A 19,215-nucleotide genomic window follows, 5' to 3' on the forward strand; every position below is an offset into this window, starting at 1 on the left:
TCACCCATTGACTTTCAGCACCATAAGCCATGAACCAAATAACGTGCCAGGCGTTGGGGATATGATGGCCAGCAAGTTAGGTATGGTCCTAGCATAGAGGACTAATGAGGAAACTGAGGTTTAGAGAAATTATAGTTTCTAACCTGCCAGGAATCACACAGCTAGTTCCAGTAGAGCCAAGATTCACACCACCATCTGACTTTGAAAGCTCATTCTGGAGTGATGGTTGTGGCTCAGAGTAAACAAATCTGACTAGTATCCACGAGGACGAGGGCCTTGCTCAGTTGGTTAAGGATCTGGTGTTGCTGTAAGGTGTGGTATAGGCTGGCGGCTACAGCTCTGATTGGATGCCTAGCCTGGAACTTCCATATGCTATGGGTCTGGACCTAAAATCAATCAGTCAATCTATGTGTGTGTGTATGTATGTATGTATGTATGTATGTATGTATGTATGTATGTATATATATATCTGTCTATCTATCTATCTATCTATCTGCCTCATTCCCTCAGCTGCTACCCTAGTGACTAATTCTTTCCTTTATTCACTCTGAAACTTTTTCTCCTACAACTTTCAGGGCAATCAACTACATGGGACAGGTTGTCCAGTGCCTACAGAATGTTTCTTTAAATATGAATTTGAGGGTCCCTGGAATTGTAACCAGTTGCAATTTCATCCTAACTGATGAGCAGTGTGGGGCTGGGTCTGCCAAACTCTGGCTTGACTGAATGAATCAGCCTGAGGCTGTCCCAGGGAAGCCAGCAATTCTGCGGTGACTTTTCCCCTACAGATGGCCCCTCAGTCAGCTCTGAGGATGCAGGGGGAGGTCTGGCTGGGCATTTCAGCAGCAGCCTGGGTGGACAAAGGCCTGGGTGGATGCAGATGCCCAAGCAATTGGATTGAGTCTATTTCCTGTCATTTCAACCCAGTGTCATTTATTATTCAACTCCGAGTGTATTCTGGAGATTCAATTTGTAGGGTGTATGACACACACAGTAAATTGGTATGTATTATCTCAGTTCATTTGCTGGAGGACAGGTGTTCCCATCACAAGAACCAACAGCCCCATCGACAGTAATTGGTGCCTTGGCTGGCAGTCTGAGCCTAGAGGGCAAGGATTAAAAGTGCATGAAGAATGAACTAATAATCATTTCCACATGCGGGAGAGTGTTTTACTGGAGGCTCCCAAAGAACGTTTTAGGCATTCATTCACCCTCAACTCCAGACTGCCTGTGCTTGCTATTACTTTGCTGCCAAAGTCTGGAAAACAGAAAGAAAAGGATGGCAGACTCAAGTTCACAGAGGAAAACAATGGCAAGAGGAGGACTCAGGAGGCAGGAATCCTTGCTCTTTCTCCTTGGACTCTCACCACTTCCATTTGCCTCTCATTTATTATTTAACGTCTTAGCCAGGGTATTATTAAGGAACTCAGATGGATGAATTAAATCATGTTCAGGTTAATTAATTTCAAAATGTTTGCAAGTCTGCATGGTGCACTGAATCCCACTCAACGTAAAACAAACAACAACAACAAATGTATAGAGTTCTGGTAATAGTTACCATATGTTTCAAAAGGATGTAGCATTCAAACAATAATCACAACAAGCCACTGAATACACTTCAGTAAACACACAGAGAGTGTGACGAAGTATTTCTACATGAGCTGAGGGCAGTCAGTCTGGGTAGGATATAAAAATTTGCGTGAAGCAAAGAAACTCCAGAGCCTAAGTATTATCTTAACTACACATCTAATGTCATTTCAGAATACTCTGCATGCTAAATTCACTTACAAATATGAAATTAGGAATCTTGTCCTTGTGGGGTTTGCTAATAATGAGCAGGGAGAAAAATGGAACTTTTGCCCTGGAGCTCAGGTGAAAAGACATAATTAAAAATACAGCACTGGAAAAAGTGATTTTTACTTCCCAGGTGGCATGTGGTTTCTGCATACTTACAAAGAGCCATCTATAACAAAGCCAACACACTCAATTAATCTCCTTCCATTTATAACAAATACAGTTTTCTTTATCACCAGTTGAGAAACTCCAAAGGAAAAATTGAATGCATGGAAAAAGAGATTGACTACCATCTTCTCTTTTCAAGAGTAAGGTATGCAAACATGAAATAATTGGAGTTTTCTGACTCTGGGAAATTAAATTTGACCAAAAACATGATGAAGGTCTACAAAGTCAGAAGCCATGGGTATGCAGGCAGTACACAGAACACCTTCAGGGGTTTGTGCAGGTAGTGGTTCTGTACTCTATTTTGAAAGGATAAAATGCCTTGTATATTACATTCAACTTATCTACTTAATTGATCCAGTGGAAACAACATATAAAATTATCTAAATCCTTTCATAGAAGGTAAGCGATTGTCAGCTTTTGTTTGACAAAGATATCAATTTACAATTAATGATCACTACCAGCATAACATCTTGTTTATTATTTTTGCTTTTTAGGGCCACACCCACAGCATATGGAGGTTCCCAGGCTAGGTGTCCAATCACAGCTACAGCAGCCAGCCTACACCACAGCCACAGCAATACCATATTCTTAACCCACTGAATGAGGCCAGGGATCAAACCTGCAACTTCATGGCTCCTAGTCAGATTCGTTTCTGCTGCATCGCAACAGGAACTCCCATCATAACATTTTTAAAGATAATTCTCATTTTAATCCAAAATGAAATGGAAAGAAATGAAAAGAGGATCCTCAGAATGGCACCACAGTGTGAGGAGAAAAATGGCTCAAAAAAGGTCATTGGTCCAAATTACTCACCATAAAATCTAGAAAAACATGATTCTAAGGACCATGACTTTCCAATTCTGCATAAGTCCTTGAATTTCATACTACAGAGGTGTGACCACACTGTTTAATGAGCTTTCTCCCAAGCTAGGTACCATAGCTGAGGAGGGGAAGCTCCATTCGCAGAGAAAGCCACATCTGTAGCCCTGGGACCAGATGGTCAATGAGAACAAAAATGGAGTCAAGCCAGGAACTCAATGTCTCCCTAGCCTCATACTCTGCTCTCATGACTAAGCCACTGCTTTGTTCTGGAGACATAGTTCTCATGTTATATTTCATCGGCACTGACCACTTACTATATTTTTTGGTGTCTCAGCCCCTCCCATGAAATTCAGCATGCCTACTTTTCTCATTGCCTGCTCCAGCTCCCTGCCAGAACCTGCCTGGTTCTGGAACACGGCCTCTCCTTTGTCACCATGATCTCTGTCTCCATCCAGCCTATCAACACCCGCAGTTGTCATCAGGGAAGCCAATTCCTCATTACGAGAAAGCGGAGCAATCGAGAATATTAAAGCAGGTAGCCAAAGGAATCGGTTTATAGTTACCTTCTTATCATTGGTATTCATTTCTGACATTTTTCCATTCGGTCTTTGCCTTTATCTCACTTGTTGGTGCCTGGAATAAAGGTGATCATTGAATTCATCTCCTGGCTACATGTGTCTTTCTGTTGGTCCCCTTCTCTTTCACTGATGAACACATTTATCTTCTACTCAGTAAGTCAGCTGGCGTGGGTTTGCAAGCATATGTTCACTGGAAGAAATTTAAATGATTGTGACCTTAAAATCACGAAAATGAAAACCTTAGTCATTTAAGGATTTTTAACATAGTGTGCTAAATGCCTATTAGTTTATTTGTAAAGCAGAAGTGTCTTTATTCATTTTAAGACTAAAACATGTCAAATAGATTTTGATGATTTCTATTTCCATTAAGAATAGAAGATAGCCTGGTACATGCTTGTCACATCTAGAACAGTGCCTGGTACATAAAAAGCCCTCCATAAGTACTTGTCTATTAGGTAAATAAAATGTATTTGGATGGTGGATTTCTTCTCAATAATTTTTTCTGCCTCTCGTATTTACCATAATATGAACCAAAGCTTCCATACAAAGGTGATGGTTGTGAAATGAATGTCAAATTGATGGATGAGACCCAATAACACCACTTATAAAATATTTGTATGATAAGATCTCAAATATGACCATGACAAAATATATAAGCATAAAAAATCATAATGGGAGATGCAGCCCAACACAAACAGCAATTATAGCTGTATTTTGTGATTATATTTTTTCTGTTACAATTTTTCTAAACTAATATGGATAACATATTACAAAAATTATTGTACTCATGATAAAAATAATTTAACAAATAAAAATTTGTTTAAATATAAATTTTATTTTCATCCCAAACCCTACTTCCCAAAGATAAATGTTATTAATGCTGTGTGGTGATGTCACACACAAATAATATATAAATATAAAATGGCTCCATCATACTACCTATACTATAGGCTAACTTGTTCTTTCATTCAATGATATGGTGTGTATACATGTGTGTGTGTATGTATGTGTGTGTGTATATATATATATCTTTTGACTGTAATATATGTACTGTTTCACCCTTGTTTAATTATTTTCTTATATGACATTGCTATGAACATACTTACAATTCAAGAACACATCTTTTTTCTCCAGCTTGAGATACAACTGACATATAACACTGTGCAAGTTTAAAGTATACAGTGTGTTTATTTGACATACTTACACATTGAAAAAAAAATTGCCACTGTAGAGTTAGTTAATACAGCCATCATAACAACCATGTCTTTATTATATGTGTGGAACCAGTCCAGTTCTTCCTTGTTAATAACCTTACTACTGGTTGTTTTTCTTGTTATTGCTTTTCAAGAACATGCAACAATATATCATTGAAACCATGCAAGAACTAGACCTTCACTTCCAGTTAGAATTTATAGACAATCAGGTAGTTTCTAGGTCATGTTAATCTGACATGGTTATGTTTGTTTTGTTTTTACTAAATTTTTTTTGGAAGGGTGGCGTGATGCAAATCAGTTTTCCTTAGTTATATGTGCTTACTTTTACAAAAATATCACCCTACTTTATTTTTATTTTACTCCTCACCCCTCCCCAAAAGGCTGCTATGATCAGAAAAATATAAAGGATACAGGCCTGGACAAAAAGAATGAAAGTGAGAAAGGAAGAGGAAAATTAATATGAATTTGGAAACAGGACTCAAAGAACTGGATGGACAAAAGAATAGAGAAGGTCATGAATACGAAAACCTCAAGGACAACTCTAGTTTCTTTTCCTGTTTACCTGGGTAAAATCGATGAGCGCTGACATTGACGAAAAAGTCAGGAGGGGGTATTCTTGGGGCATAGGAAGAAAGATAATGAATTCTCTTTAGAAACACAGAATATAAGGTGAAAATAGAATTTCCAAACAGATATGTCCAGGGCTAGTAGGAAGCTCTCAGGTAGGGCTATGAGTACACCTGTGCACTCTGAAGGAGACGGATAGGTGCTAAGACCACACAGAGCCTCCAGAAGGGAAGGAGAGGGTCAGAAAGTGCCCAGCTGGAGTTCCTGTTGTGGCTCAGTGGTTAACGAATCCACTAGGAACCAGGAGGTTGCGGGTTCGGTCCCTGCCCTTGCTCAGTGGGTTAACGATCCTGCATTGCTGTGAGCTGTGGTGTAGGTTGCAGACGCGGCTCGGATCCCGCGTTGCTGTGGCTCTGGCACAGGCCGGTGGCTACAGCTCCGATTGGACCCCTAGCCTGGGAACCTCCATATGCCGCAGGAGCGGCCCAAGAAATAGCAACAACAACAACAACAACAAAAGACAAAAAGACCAAAAAAATAAATAAATAAATAAATTAAAAAAATAAAAAAATAAAAAAGAAAGTGCCCAGCAACCTGCGAAAGGAGGAAGATGAGTTGAGCATCAGACAAGTCAGAGATTGGATAAGAGGCAAAGATTCGGGCAAAGAGGTTGTTAAGACAAAAGTAATAGAAACCCAGACCCCAAGGATGGCAGTTCAGAGCCACAGTTTCATTCTTCAGGAGGATTCAGAGTCACTATCTAGATAAAAAATAAGGACTTGTGTGCTGGCATATAGGACACGAACCAGAAGAATCCAGATTCAAATCCTTCTCAATCAAACACAATGACATTCACTACATAATAATTCGCAAAAACATAACTTAAAACACCTACTTTACAGAGGTGAGCTCTAAAAAATAAAGTCATTTATGATCTTCCTTCAAAGTAAAAGGTCAGCAGCCTCAAAAAATATTTTATGCTTGTTTTATGATTTATACTTCGTTTTTGCCTCAGAAAATCAGAAAGTGAGAGCAATAGTGCTTGAAATAGTCACTCTTCCTGATTTGTTCTCCTTCAGTGTTATTAATGGCAGATTTGCTCATGAATTTCTTTTACTTATACTGTGACTTCTCGGTTTTCAGAGGTATCCGTAGCACCTCCTAATTCAGAATCATCTGCAAGTTTAACTAACACACTGGCCATTATTCCTGCTTTTTTTTTTTTTTTTTTTTTTGTCTTTTCTAGGGCTGCACCCACAGCATATGGAGGTTCCCAGGCTAGGGGTCCAATCAGAGCTACAGCTGCCAGCCTACCCCAGAGCCACAGCAATGTCAGAACTGAGCCAGTCTGCCACCCACACCACAGCTCGAGCAACGCTGGATCCTTAACCCACTGAGCAAGGCCAGGGATGGAATCTGCAACCTCATGGTTCTAGTCAGATTCTTTAACCACTGAGCCACTTCGGGAACTCCATTTCTGCAATTAACATAGATGTTAAATAAGACAAGCTATAAAACCTGGATCATTAGCCATCACACTTTAACTTGACATTGCCATTTATTATTAATTTTTTTTGTCTTTTTAGGGCTGCACCCATGGCATATGGAGGTTCCCAGGCTAGGGGTTGAATCAGAGCTGTAGCCACTGGCCTACACCACAGCCACAGCAACACGGGATCCAAGCCATGCCTGTGACTTACACCACAGCTCACGGTAACGCCAGATGCTGAGCCACAAAGGGAACTCCTAACTGTTTTTTTATCCTTCATCCAGATTTCAGTTCTTGAGATGGTGCTTGAATCTCATCCAATTTTAATAAATTTAGTAAATAGATTTAATAAGACACATGATCCTGAATGTTACTCACATCATGGTTTAGTGTATGTTTATTATTTCCCCTTTTAATAGAATCGAAATGACAACTACATTTTATAAATATTCTTTGTGCTTTAAAATAGGGGCATTTGTAAACTTTACACAATAATTGTCAAGATTAATTATTAGCATCTGGTTATAGACATTGTTTTACTGTTTTTGTTTGCTCCATATTTGTAAGTTTCATCTACCGAACAAAACATTGTGTAATTATAAATTTTTTATTAATTCATCTATTTATTAACATGCTTTAACTATCTAGTACTTGGAGACCATGTCGCCTTTTCTTTTTATTTATAAATATTTGATTTAAAAACATTACCAGAGATCAATTCACATCAAAATCCTCTATGAATATTTGCTTAAATATATGAGGAATTATAAAAGGGATATCATTTTCTTTAGAGAGACATTTCCTCATTTTTTTTTTTTCTATTTCTTCCATGGAGAGGGACAGTGAATGTTTTAATACTAAAAATAAAACAAACTGTAATAAGGTATAACTTTCTACCAATTAGATCTCAATAGCTGTGCAGTGAGCAATAAAACTATCTCAACAGAAGCTGAAAAGTTGTCACCCTCATGATAAATATAGCTACCATTTATAAAGTACCTAATAAGATATGAGACCCCTGCCACCATTTAATTGTCATAAAAACCTAAGCAGTGGTGGAAACTGTGACTCAAAGAGGCATTTTACCCAAGATTATGTTAGTGACAAAGCTAGAATTCATACCCAGGTCTTTCTGAATTCAAAGTTCAGGGTTTCCCAATCCAAACAAAATGATAGCTATAAAATGGCTTCACACAGCAAGCAGGGAACTGAATATCCACTTCTACTTTGGCTTCACCAAGATTCTTTGTAGACATTTTAATGTAGTTCCCATCATGGCTCAGTGGTGGTGGGTTTGATCCCTGGCCTCGCTCAGTGGGTTAAGGGTCCAGCATTGCTGTGAGCTGTGGTGTAGGTTCAGACGCAGCTTGGATCCTGTGTGGCTGCGGCTGTGACATAGGCCAGCGGGTATAGCTCTGATTGGACCCCTAGCTTGAGAACCTCCATATGCCATGGGTGCAGCCCTAAAAAAGACAAAAAATAAAATAAATAAAAATAAATTAGAGAATTTAAGGAACTCTTTATTAGGGCTAGGATTCAATAGAAGCAAATTAGCAAAATATATCAATCGTCAAATATTTTAAAACATTTGTTCTGGTTGGTAAATAGCATTGTCTAAAGTCCTCCCTAAAGCCTCCTTTAAGACATGGTTGAGGACCCTCAGGATTAAATTTTGATTCAGCAATTAGTGTGTTAATTCTACCCTATTAGGTTAAGCCAAAACCAGGGTCATTGGTCAGTGCCTGGACTTTACTGGTTGTTAAATATTCTGAATATCATGCTAATTGATAACTCTGTTGAATTATAAGTGGGCTAAGTAGAGGTTAAACTTATTCTGATGGAGAAAATTAGTCAATTGGAATAGAAACCGTTCATCAAAAAATTAAGTTAACTATTAGTTAAGAAATATGAAAGAGGCATATGTTTAAAAGGCTTAACAATGAAAAGCATAATTTAAATTATTCAATTGCAGTGAATCAGAATAATAACTAAACAGCTACATAGTTTCATTTGTTGAAGACAGAATGGGAACTCTGTTTGAGGGAGGAGGTAGATAGGCCCAGGCTGAGCAGCTGGAATCTGTCCCCTATGGACAGATACTTGAAGATAAAAGTAATAAGAGGAGCAAGGAAGGGCTGAGTCCTGCTCCAATAAAAGATAAAGAAACCACTTATTTCTCATTCTTGAGGCCAAGGAGACCTCCTAAACTACACTTGCACAGAAAGGTTCCTCAGAGGTCCGAGAAGGAAGGGGGAATCAGACCATAATAGGTGATGTCAACTTCCCAGAAGCCCCTTGCATTAGAATCCGTCTTGGCTAAAAGATGTACATGCACATAGAGGAGGACCCTGAGTCAGACTAAATATGGATTCAAAGATGGACAAAGCAAGATGACTGATCAAGAGGAAACCCAGAAGAACTGCCCCATACAGATGTAATCTTGGGGTACTTTAAACTGCTTATACGGGAATTTTTCTTTGAGCCCACCTGTGTGTCTATACACACATACCCTTTTTCTCCTAATACACATTTTGCTCTGCTACTTCCTGTCTCTTTGCTGAATTCATTCTTCAAAGCAGACAAAGAGCCAGGGCCCTACTCATATCCACCAGCCCTTGTGGTCCAGTAGCTAGGAGTGCCATCACCCCGGCCACCTCACAGTCATCCGAGATTATGTGCAACTAGTCCATGTTGTCTTTTTTTATTTTGTATGATTGCTTTTATCAAATGCATTAAAATTTAAATATTCTTCTATCAGTAATTTGTGTTAACTAGGAATCAGTTTCATGAACTCAAAACACACTCACGTTGAAGGTTTAACATCACAAATAGGAGAATAGCTCATTGTCTCCCTATGTTAATAGTTCTCAATATTGGCTACACATTGGACTTACCTGGGGAACTTGGCCAGGTGAAAACCATTACATCAAAGCTCCTGGTAGTGGGGGTAGTGGGACACAGGGAGTTCTTATAGCTCCCCAGTTTATTCTAATGCACAGCCAAGGTTAAGAACCACCACCCAATATCCAAAAAGCTACCCATTCCTTCCTTTTAGAGATTACGTCCTTAATTTGGATCAACTTCTTTTTCCTACTTCTCAGGTTTCTGCTTTACATCTGCACATAGGCCTTGGAGAATGGGGGGGGGGGGGCAAATAAACCAGGAACCAGGGTGAGCCAAATCCTGGTTTGTCAGGCACTGACAACTTCCCATGATGTAAGACTTTCAATATTAAAATCTTACCAGGAACAATTTCCTCTGCCCTTTCTCTGGAGTTTACTTAGGTCCACTCTCTGGGGTCTGGGATCAAGAAGTAAAGTGACAAAATTGTAAAGGGAACTGAACAATTTTGTGTCCCTTTATAAAAGAGTTTATGGTCCAGAAACATATAGAAAGGGTGACACCCATGAAAACTCTGGAAGAGTGGAATTCGTCCGTCCATCGTCAGGGGTTTTATTTTGTAAAGCCTAAAATATTTGTGCATATAATAGCAGTTAGCCTTTCCTTTTTCCTCTTAAGCTCTCAGGCACTTGATTCACTGGCCCCTGCTAGGCTGGAATTTAGCAAGCTTTGCCAAACTAGGGCAATTTCATCAGCATTTAAAAAAAAAAAAAAAAAAAAAAAAACTATTTAAGGGGCTAGAGATTGTTTTCAGTGGGGAGGGGAGGAAGCTGCAAAATTGTTCTGCAACTTCATGGCTTTCTGTTTTGTTTTGTTTTTTAACTGGTTACACCTAGAGTTCCAATGTTTTGTCTCACACCACTCAGCACCATTTGCATATAAAATCCTTTCCTTTTCCCAATCTGCACTGAGTGCAAAGCGTGGTATCTGCCTGCAGTTGGGGGAAGTTTTGAACCATGGTGTAGGATAATTTTATGTGTGCTACTTGATTGCAGCTCCACTAACATCCACGCTACCCTATTAAGGCTATCTTTTCTCTGAACAATAGTGAATGGGCCACAGACAGCTGTTGGGTCGCCTTAAGCCTGACAGTGAATGCTGATGTGCTTTGAGACAATCAAATAGAACAGAAGTTAGCTTGCCTTCTCTAAATGTTTTCTATTGAGGTATATGAAGCCATCTGCATCCCTGCAGTGTTTTCTCCATCTTTCTCTTTACCATGGCACAATGATGCCCTGCGGAGCCATAGAGGTGAGCACCTGGGTGCCTTCTGAACCTGACTGCCATTTTTTTATTTTTTACTTTTTTTTTTTTCTCCTTACTATTCCTTCTACTCTGTGGGGATCTGTTCTCCTTTATCTTGACTTCTTTCTCCTTATTTATTCATTTTTTTTGTACTTCCTATGCTTGCACACCAGCAACTTGGTTTTAAACTGAAATGTGTTTCCATCAGGTCAGCAAAATGACAAGTCACCTTAGGTCAGACACAATCTTAGATTGGAGCGTTTTCCCACTCTTCAACAATGTTTTCCCAGGAGTTTCCTTCCCTCCCATGTCTGTTTTTCTGGTTTAGGCTTTCCAAGTGCTTTCAAGTTTCATGAAGACTGGCTTCCAGATTCGTGAGGCATTTTTATGTTTTTGTATTTTTAAGCATCATGGAATCCTGTTCTCTAGACAATGAAATGCTTATCTAATCCAAGGAAATATTTCTATATTCTGGGAGAAGATTCCAAAATTAAGTAATTATCCTCAAGTAGAAATGATGGATGTAGTAAAGATAATTTGTAGATTATTACACTTGAAACTGACAGCACTTATGGCTTGAACCTAGCCAGAACTCAGATTGGGACGTGAACCCACGAGCCAGGACTCAAACCCAGCTTAAACCTACATTGGACTTGAACCAGTTTTTAAATTTGAAACACTCACCTGGTGTCTGGACTTATGAGGGTTAGGTTCTTTGTGCCTCTGCACAGAAGGAATTCAGCAAGAGACAACATGGTAGGCAAGAAATATATTTATTAAGATAGGATGCTTGTGAGACATGCAAGCAGGCAGGCAAGGAGGCTCTACCCCAATGTTTAGGTGAGCTATGGTTTAAAAATCCAAGGGAAGTGGGGCTGGGAAAAGACCACCTCTTCCTCTTTCCTTGAGTAGTAGCCCCTCCTGGTCCGGTAAGAGAGTATTTGACCCTATAAGGTCAAACTAGGACGTCCTGGTACTTATTCAAATCAACGGAAGGGTGGTCCTTAAATTCCTGCCTTAAGTCTAAACCTGAATGCAGGTCTCACCCCGTCCCCCACTCAATGACCTCAGGCGAAACTTGCTCCTCCACAGGTGGAGCAACCTGCCTTGCTCTGATGGCATTCTTGAGCAACTATTAATTTACACTGATCTCCCAAAATTCCCTAGGTTTCCTTTCCATCTATGGTCCCTTTTGGGGACTTTTACAACTACTTGTGTAACTATTCTACTCCATCCCTATCACACTTAGGTTTTGTTTTATTCCACGTGTATTCATTAAACACTGCTCTGTGTCAGGTACTGGGTTGGATGTTGGGAACGTAAAGCTGAACAGGCTATGGTTCAAGTTCTCTGTGAAACCTTAAGTTCATGGGGGAGATAGACCTACAGACAACTTAATATTTCATTTTCCTTTAAAGTTTCTATGTATTTATTTATGAAATGTTTTAAAAGCTTTGATTTTAATATGTTTTCTAAAATATCTTTTCTAACATCGTTAAGCATGAGACTTCAAAAATACTCTGAGAACGGACACTCTGCCTTTCATATATGGACATTAATTAGAGGATTAATTTTGAGGATTGCTTGATATTTAAATAATTTAAATAGAGAATATTTATAATTAATATCATGCCAAATGGATGGACATAGAGATTATCATACTAAGTGAAGTTAGACTCTGAAAAACAAACGCCATGTGATATCACTTGTGTCAACTTAAAAAAAAAAAAAAAAAAAAAACAGAACCTGAAAGTTGAGAGTTAAGTTTTATTTTGGGTAAAATGAAGACTTAAGCCCAGGAGACAGCATCTCTGGTAGCCCTGAGAAACCACTCCGAGGAGACAGCAGGGAGCTAGGATGTGTAGGAGTTTTTGCAACCAAGGCAGGTAGCAGGAACAAAAGAGGTCTGGGCTCACTAAAATCATTCCTTTTTTTTCCCCTCCTTTTTAGGGCCATACCGTCAGCATATGGAAGTTCCTGGACTAGGGCACTGAATTGGAGCTGCAGCTGCCAGCCAACCCAACAGCCATAGCAACATGGAATCTGAGACACATCTGTGATCCACACCACAGCTCACTGCAATGCCAGATCCTTAACACACCAGCGGATCCTTAACCACTGAGTGAGGCCAGGGGTCGATCCCTAGTTCTCATGGATACTAGTTGGGTTTGTTACTGCTAAGCCACAATAGGAAATCCTGAAATTATTCCTTTCATATGATCTCTGCTCTCAGGGCCAGTATCCTGAGTTTTCACAGCCTGCAGGACTCACGACTCTCACCCTTGGAGGTGACTGCATTCGCAGATGACTGTGACCTTCTTTGTTTTATCCTTAATTACAGCCCGGGTGAGGTATTTCAGAAAGCTCTGAAATACCACCCAAAGAGGAGAGGGGGGATTTCAAATATGATAAAGGTGAGGGGAGGGTGTATGCAGCCATGCACACATTTTTACAAAAGTTTGTTGCTGTTCTCCTGAAAGTGACTACTAGTCACAAGGACCAGTCATCACCATGAATGATTTTAGTGTTTTTCTAGGTATGAGGAGATGCAAGAATTTGGGCACATAAAATCTTTTCCTAAAAATATCTGACTATCTGAAGACCTATTCTTCCAGTTTTCCCAGAGCACAGAGTGTTTCACTCCTGCTTTTCACCCTGAGCTCTGCTCAGGGGATGCTGAGGGTTGGCAGCTTAGTGGCTCATGATTTAATCCATGTAGAGTCTGATGGCAAGTGCCAAACTTCAGTTCACACTTATATGTGGTGTCTAAAAAAAGGATACAAATGAACTTATCCTAGAACAGAAACAGACTCACAGACTCTGAAAACAAACTTGTGGTTACCAAAGGGGTCAGGCCAGGGTAGGGAAGGGATGGACTGGCGGTCTGGGGTTGGCATATGCACACTGAAGTATATGGAATGACTGGCCAACATGGACCTGCCATATAGCACTGGGAATTCCACCCAGTATGTGATGATTTGTATGAGAAAAGAATCTGAAAAAGAATGGATGTGTATATATATATATATATAACTGAATCACTTTGTTGTACAGCAAAAATTATCACAATATTGTAAAACTTTTAAAAAAGAAAAAATATCATTCGTAAAATAAAATAAAGTGACATTTGTGATCATTGAGAATGTAATCTTTTGATAATGTTATTAAATGATAGGAAATGTATTACCTTGTGATAGAAATTTTCAATTTGTCTTTATTGATTCTTTTATACTGCTTATACAAAATCTGACTCTACCTAAAAGCATAAGTCATGGAAAATAAGTAACCTAATATTTGAGGGAATGTAAAACTGTCATTGTTATTAAGAAAATATTGTGTCTGTCTGTCTGTGAGGTAGATGAGCAAAACACAGATACTGCAAATATCTGACCTAAAATGAAACTTAAACAAGTAAAAACATGGAGTATAAATCTTAGGTCTAAGTTGCATTATCATTCTCTTTGGGATGTAAATGAATATGTAGCAGATATTGAAAGGGCATAGCTCAATATCTTATAATGATGTTGGGAGGTTAAAATGTTTTAGTAAATAACCTTTGATATTTTATCCAAAAACTGACACACCGCCCTGGAAAAAGTGCTGAGCCTTCCTCAGATTTTTCTACGAGATATCTTGAAGGCCACTGATACTGGATTTCTCTGTGATTCTGACAGCTTACAACATATCTGAGTTAGCATCTTTCCACTCATCTTCCTGTTGGAGCTGTCTCTTTGGGCCTCATTTTGTGATAATTTTTTTTTTCGATGTTATACTTAAAATCAGATCTCAAGTTATTCCACTTGACTTACATTCTTGTAGAATTTTTTCAGCATCTCATTTTACCAGCCATTTATAACACACTCTGGTATTCATCACTTGAAAGATACTATTGAAGGGGAGCTTAATTAGATGAGATTGATTCCACCACACACATCATTACACAGGCTATAGATATGTGTATATAGCTAAAGGAAAAACGGGGATATGCCTTTTCTCTTTCTGGCATACTATTTAAATAACACCATTAACTTATTAATCAGTACAGGGCCTACATGGAACGAATGGCTTTGGTTTTCTGAATTCTGATTGATCCTAAAAATCAAGTGGTGGCTCTTTTGAATTGCTAGTCACTGATTTAGAACAGATGCAAATCCATCTAGAATAAAATAAAATCTTCCTGAATAATCAATTCGGCACAATTATTTATAGAGAATCAGGCTGTGTCTCTAAAACATAAGTAATCACAGTATAGCAGGGGTAAACTGGTTATTTAAATTAGGATAGCCACATCATCTATATGATTATCCAAATATTAGACATCAATACATTCTAACACATAATGAATAGACCATAAATAATTTTTTTGCTTTTTAAATGGACACACAGTCCCAGTTTCTTCTAAGGATGGAAAATAAAGGGAAAGCATGAGAATTTCATCTCATAGATGCCTTCACAATTGGTTCTACTTTAAACACAGATGCCAGAGACTAGCATCTGGGGAAGTGATAAGGGGACATAGTAAGGCCTTCCTGGGAGGAAAAGAAATCTAGGACAGGGAAGAGATATAGGGCACACAGGGCAAAGCAAAACCCAGAGGAATAGAATAAAATGCACAGCCAGGGCAGGAGACTCTGAACACAGTTAATGACAAGCATATATAAGCATGAAAATACACCCTCACCTCCAGGCTCCACAAAGTGGAACCAAACAGAAAAAAAGTTAAATTAGAGGACATCTATTGTCTTCCTTTGAGTGACTCCACAACACTGAGCCTGAGATAAAAGCTTGCATTCAGGTAGTTTGTTTTGGAAACTGATCTCAAGGATCAAGAACAGAGGGCAGACAAGTCTGACTTGGGGAAGGATAAAAAGCATGTCCAAGGGATTGTAGCAAACTAGTTCCCATTGTGGGCACCTGTTGGGGACCTTCTGAAGCACTATAGAATGAGACTCAGAATGGTCTTCTCAGGGGAAAGGGAAATGTTTATCCACCAGCTCCTGCACCCAAAGCTTGAGTTTGTCTTTTGCACCTGCAAGTCTGCATAAACATCAGAATGGTTGAGTAGACTCCAAAATATCCAGGTAGAAGCAGAAGAGGACCCCATGTCAGAAAGTGAGGGATGCTCAGTCTGGGTAAATTAAGGTCCATTCAGATTACACTTGCACCTAAAAGGTAGCACAACTGCAACCAGGATAAAAAATGGTGGGCAGAAAGGATCTGAGGCAGGGCATGAATGGAGTCTAGTACAGCCATTCCTTGCACTGGTGAGACCCGCTTGGTCCTTATCCCAAGTCCAAGATAGTGGCCACCTGCAATATCTACAAAAGACTTAATACAGAAGTGGAACAGGCCACAGCCCCAACAGCTGTGACAGATCCCAATGCCAAATCAATACTGATCTTTCTTCTCCATTACCCATTTGGAACTGTCCTTTAGATCGGATTGCTTGACTGACAGAAAAACTCAGACTTTTATTCCCAAAGGGAATAGTTGCTTTACCTCTGTTGGGTCATGGATGATGACACTGCCCACTTACTTTTATCATCCTGTGTATAAGAAACAAGATATACTCCAGGGAGTTCCCTGGATTTCAGAAGTAGTTCCTAGTAGGAACTGCCTACTAACCATCTTACCCCTCCCTAGAAATCAGGTTCAAACTCTCACCTTTCTTTGCCTGAAAACCTGCTAGCACAAGGAGACAGAAATGACCAAGTGACAGAATTTTAGGTTCAGTGGAATCTTTATTGTGTCCCCTAATGAAGGTATCTCTCTATCCCAAAGAAATGGCCTAAAGTCGCTAGGACAGAAAGCACACATTTTATAGATGAGTCACTGAGGAGATGGTGACAGAGGCCAATCCTCTTGGCACCTGCTGGTTCTCACATGTACTTTCTAGCTTTTGGGGACACAGTGCCTTCATATCAGCTGGTGGTTGGTGCTCTAGCCCTGCATTGTCCTCAAACTGGTACCTTTGTGGAGTCTTTTTATAAATGATTCCTTCAATATTTTTCACTGTCTACTTCCAGGTCATGTAACATATGTTAGGACCAATGGATCTTAGAGTTACCCATTCACTGCTACCTTCATAAATTGTGAAGTATGAGATAATATTTTGTTGCATCCCATGTTGTTAAATCCAGCATATAGTAAGCTCTCAGGTGATGGTTAATAGTCCTGGTGTTAACAGTTTGTGAATCTGCTGCTCTGATTCTGAAACACATATGTATATAGGTAGAGATGGCATAAATTTTGTTAAATACAGCAACTATAAAATTTGTAAAAAAAAAAAAAAAAGGAAGTAAATAAACTTTCAACTTAAAAAAAGACAAATCGTTGTTTCTTGAGAGTTGAAGGAGTGGATGTAACCAAATTTCCATCAAGGAAGGAATGGTATCTTCAGAGTCAGTCTCTACTTTTTGTAGCTTGGACAATTAGCAGTAGTTGCAACCAGATCAGTCTTAGTGAAAGGGCCCAAGCTTTGGGACCTGGGCATAGCCTCCATCCCTGCCACTTGGGCTACTCCATTTGTCAAAGCACTAGGACGGCTAAGGACAAAGGCTGATGATAATCACTGGACAAGTCACCCCGTTCCCCTGGTTGGTGAATGCCTCTTCCACCACACATGCTCTCTGGTTGACATGTTAGATGGTGCAAAGGCTCTTATGCTTTGTGTCGATCCCAATATGTCCATTCCTGAGGGGGAGTATGGTGGCAGCCCATTTTCACTGAGCACCAACATATACAGCCAATCCATTTCTGAATCACATTTGGGTTTTCCCCCTCTATTGGTGATTAAGACACTGAACCCTGGACCATGAGACCATAGATGTAAATGGAGAGGGAGAAGGAAGTGGTACAATAGAAGTAAGGGATACAGGAATTGAACCTACTTGTTCATGTGGGTTAGATTCTGATCCACTGGGCCGAAGCTAAATGTACTATTTCCATCATACCACAGGGTTGCTATTGCACCTGCTCAACGTTTTTACTTGGCGGGTGTGATAACACTCACCTTAGGATGGGGAGCTTTAGTCACATAATAGTTTTATGTTCCATGATAAGGAATTCACCCTATACTAGGGCCCTGGAGCATACCAGAAGCTGTTTCTTCGAATGGCATACAGCTCTCTGACCCCTAAGGTATGGCCAGCATGATGTTTCTAGGCATCTGTGCCATGACTCTCCTCTTTGGACTAGACAGAGACTAGACACAGCATCAGATCTGCTGGTCACATGGGCCAAGATAATGCAGAGTCCTCTTGTACTCTGCCCACACCATGCCCCTCTCAAAGCAAATGCCTTCCAGGACACCTGATTGGAGCAATAATCCCAAGCAAGCATAGTACATCCAGGTTCCAAGATCTAAAAAATAAAAAAAAAATAAAAAAAATCTCACCAAGAGCAGTGTCTTTTTTTTTTTTTTTTGCTTTTTAGGGCCATACCCAGGGCATATGGAGGTTCCCAGGCTAGGGGTCTAACTGGAGCTACAGCTGCCAACCTACACCACAGCCACAGCAACACGAGATCTGAGCAGTGTCTGCGACCTACACCAACAGCTCACGGCAACACCGGATCCTTAACCCACTGAGTGAAGCCAGGGATCAAACCCGAAACCTCATGGTTCCTAGTCGGATTCATTTCCCATGTGCCACAACAGGAACTCCCCTTTTTGGTAGAAATACATGGGCAACAACTTGCCCCTTCTCTCAGAGAGAATGGCAACATGGGCCAGACCATCAGACTCCAACATCTTTAGTGATATTGCAGGTCTCTGAATCTCAATGGTGTTATTCGCTAATTTCCTGGCCCACCTGTGTCTTATTAGAGAACTGTATGGTACGACCTACTTCCTCATCACTGAGTCCAGTTTGCATGTTATCAATAGAGACAATGTGATATTCCTGAATATCAAATGGATCAGCGTCCATGAGAATTACACTGAGACAGAGAACAAGGGAGTTAATGAAGCTCAGACTAGAAAGGTGATGGTCTTCTTACATATTAGAACTATTTCGGATCTTCTTTACTCATGGCATTGGGAAACACACCAGTTTAATAGCCACATATGGAATTCTAGAGACTATTCTAGTAAAGAGTCCATATCTGGCACAACAACTGCTATTAGGATTAGCATTTGATTAAGTTTATACCAATCTACCATCAGGCACCAAAACCTACAGAGGTTTTGTGAGGGCCTTACAATTAAATGGAAGGAGAACATAATAGAAAACGCCACTGCTGCATTCTTCAAATCTATAATGTTGGCTCCAATCCTTCCAGTCCCTCACAAGGTATGATTTACCATCTTGGCTGGGCTGGGAGTTAGAGAGAGCAGCTGGAGAGTTTCTGGAGCTTTCACTGGGCCTTTCTTATAGTAATGGCTATTATGCCAAAGGTTGGGGAACCAATGTGAGGGATTTTCCAGAAGCTAAGTATA

General features: G+C 39.8%; 1 long non-coding RNA gene across 1 annotated transcript in view; it reads right to left on the reverse strand.

The window, feature by feature from the left end:
* Window positions 2,609-19,215, reverse strand: part of LOC110261193 — a 198,437-nt gene continuing 181,830 nt past the window's right edge. Inside the window, exon 5 of the long non-coding RNA XR_002345084.1 lies at window positions 2,609-3,552. This is a non-coding gene — a long non-coding RNA (uncharacterized LOC110261193). The remainder of the gene's footprint in view (window positions 3,553-19,215) is intronic.

The sequence above is a fragment of the Sus scrofa genome, chromosome 6 (assembly GCF_000003025.6).
Source record: "Sus scrofa isolate TJ Tabasco breed Duroc chromosome 6, Sscrofa11.1, whole genome shotgun sequence".
Classification (NCBI taxonomy): domain Eukaryota; kingdom Metazoa; phylum Chordata; class Mammalia; order Artiodactyla; family Suidae; genus Sus; species Sus scrofa.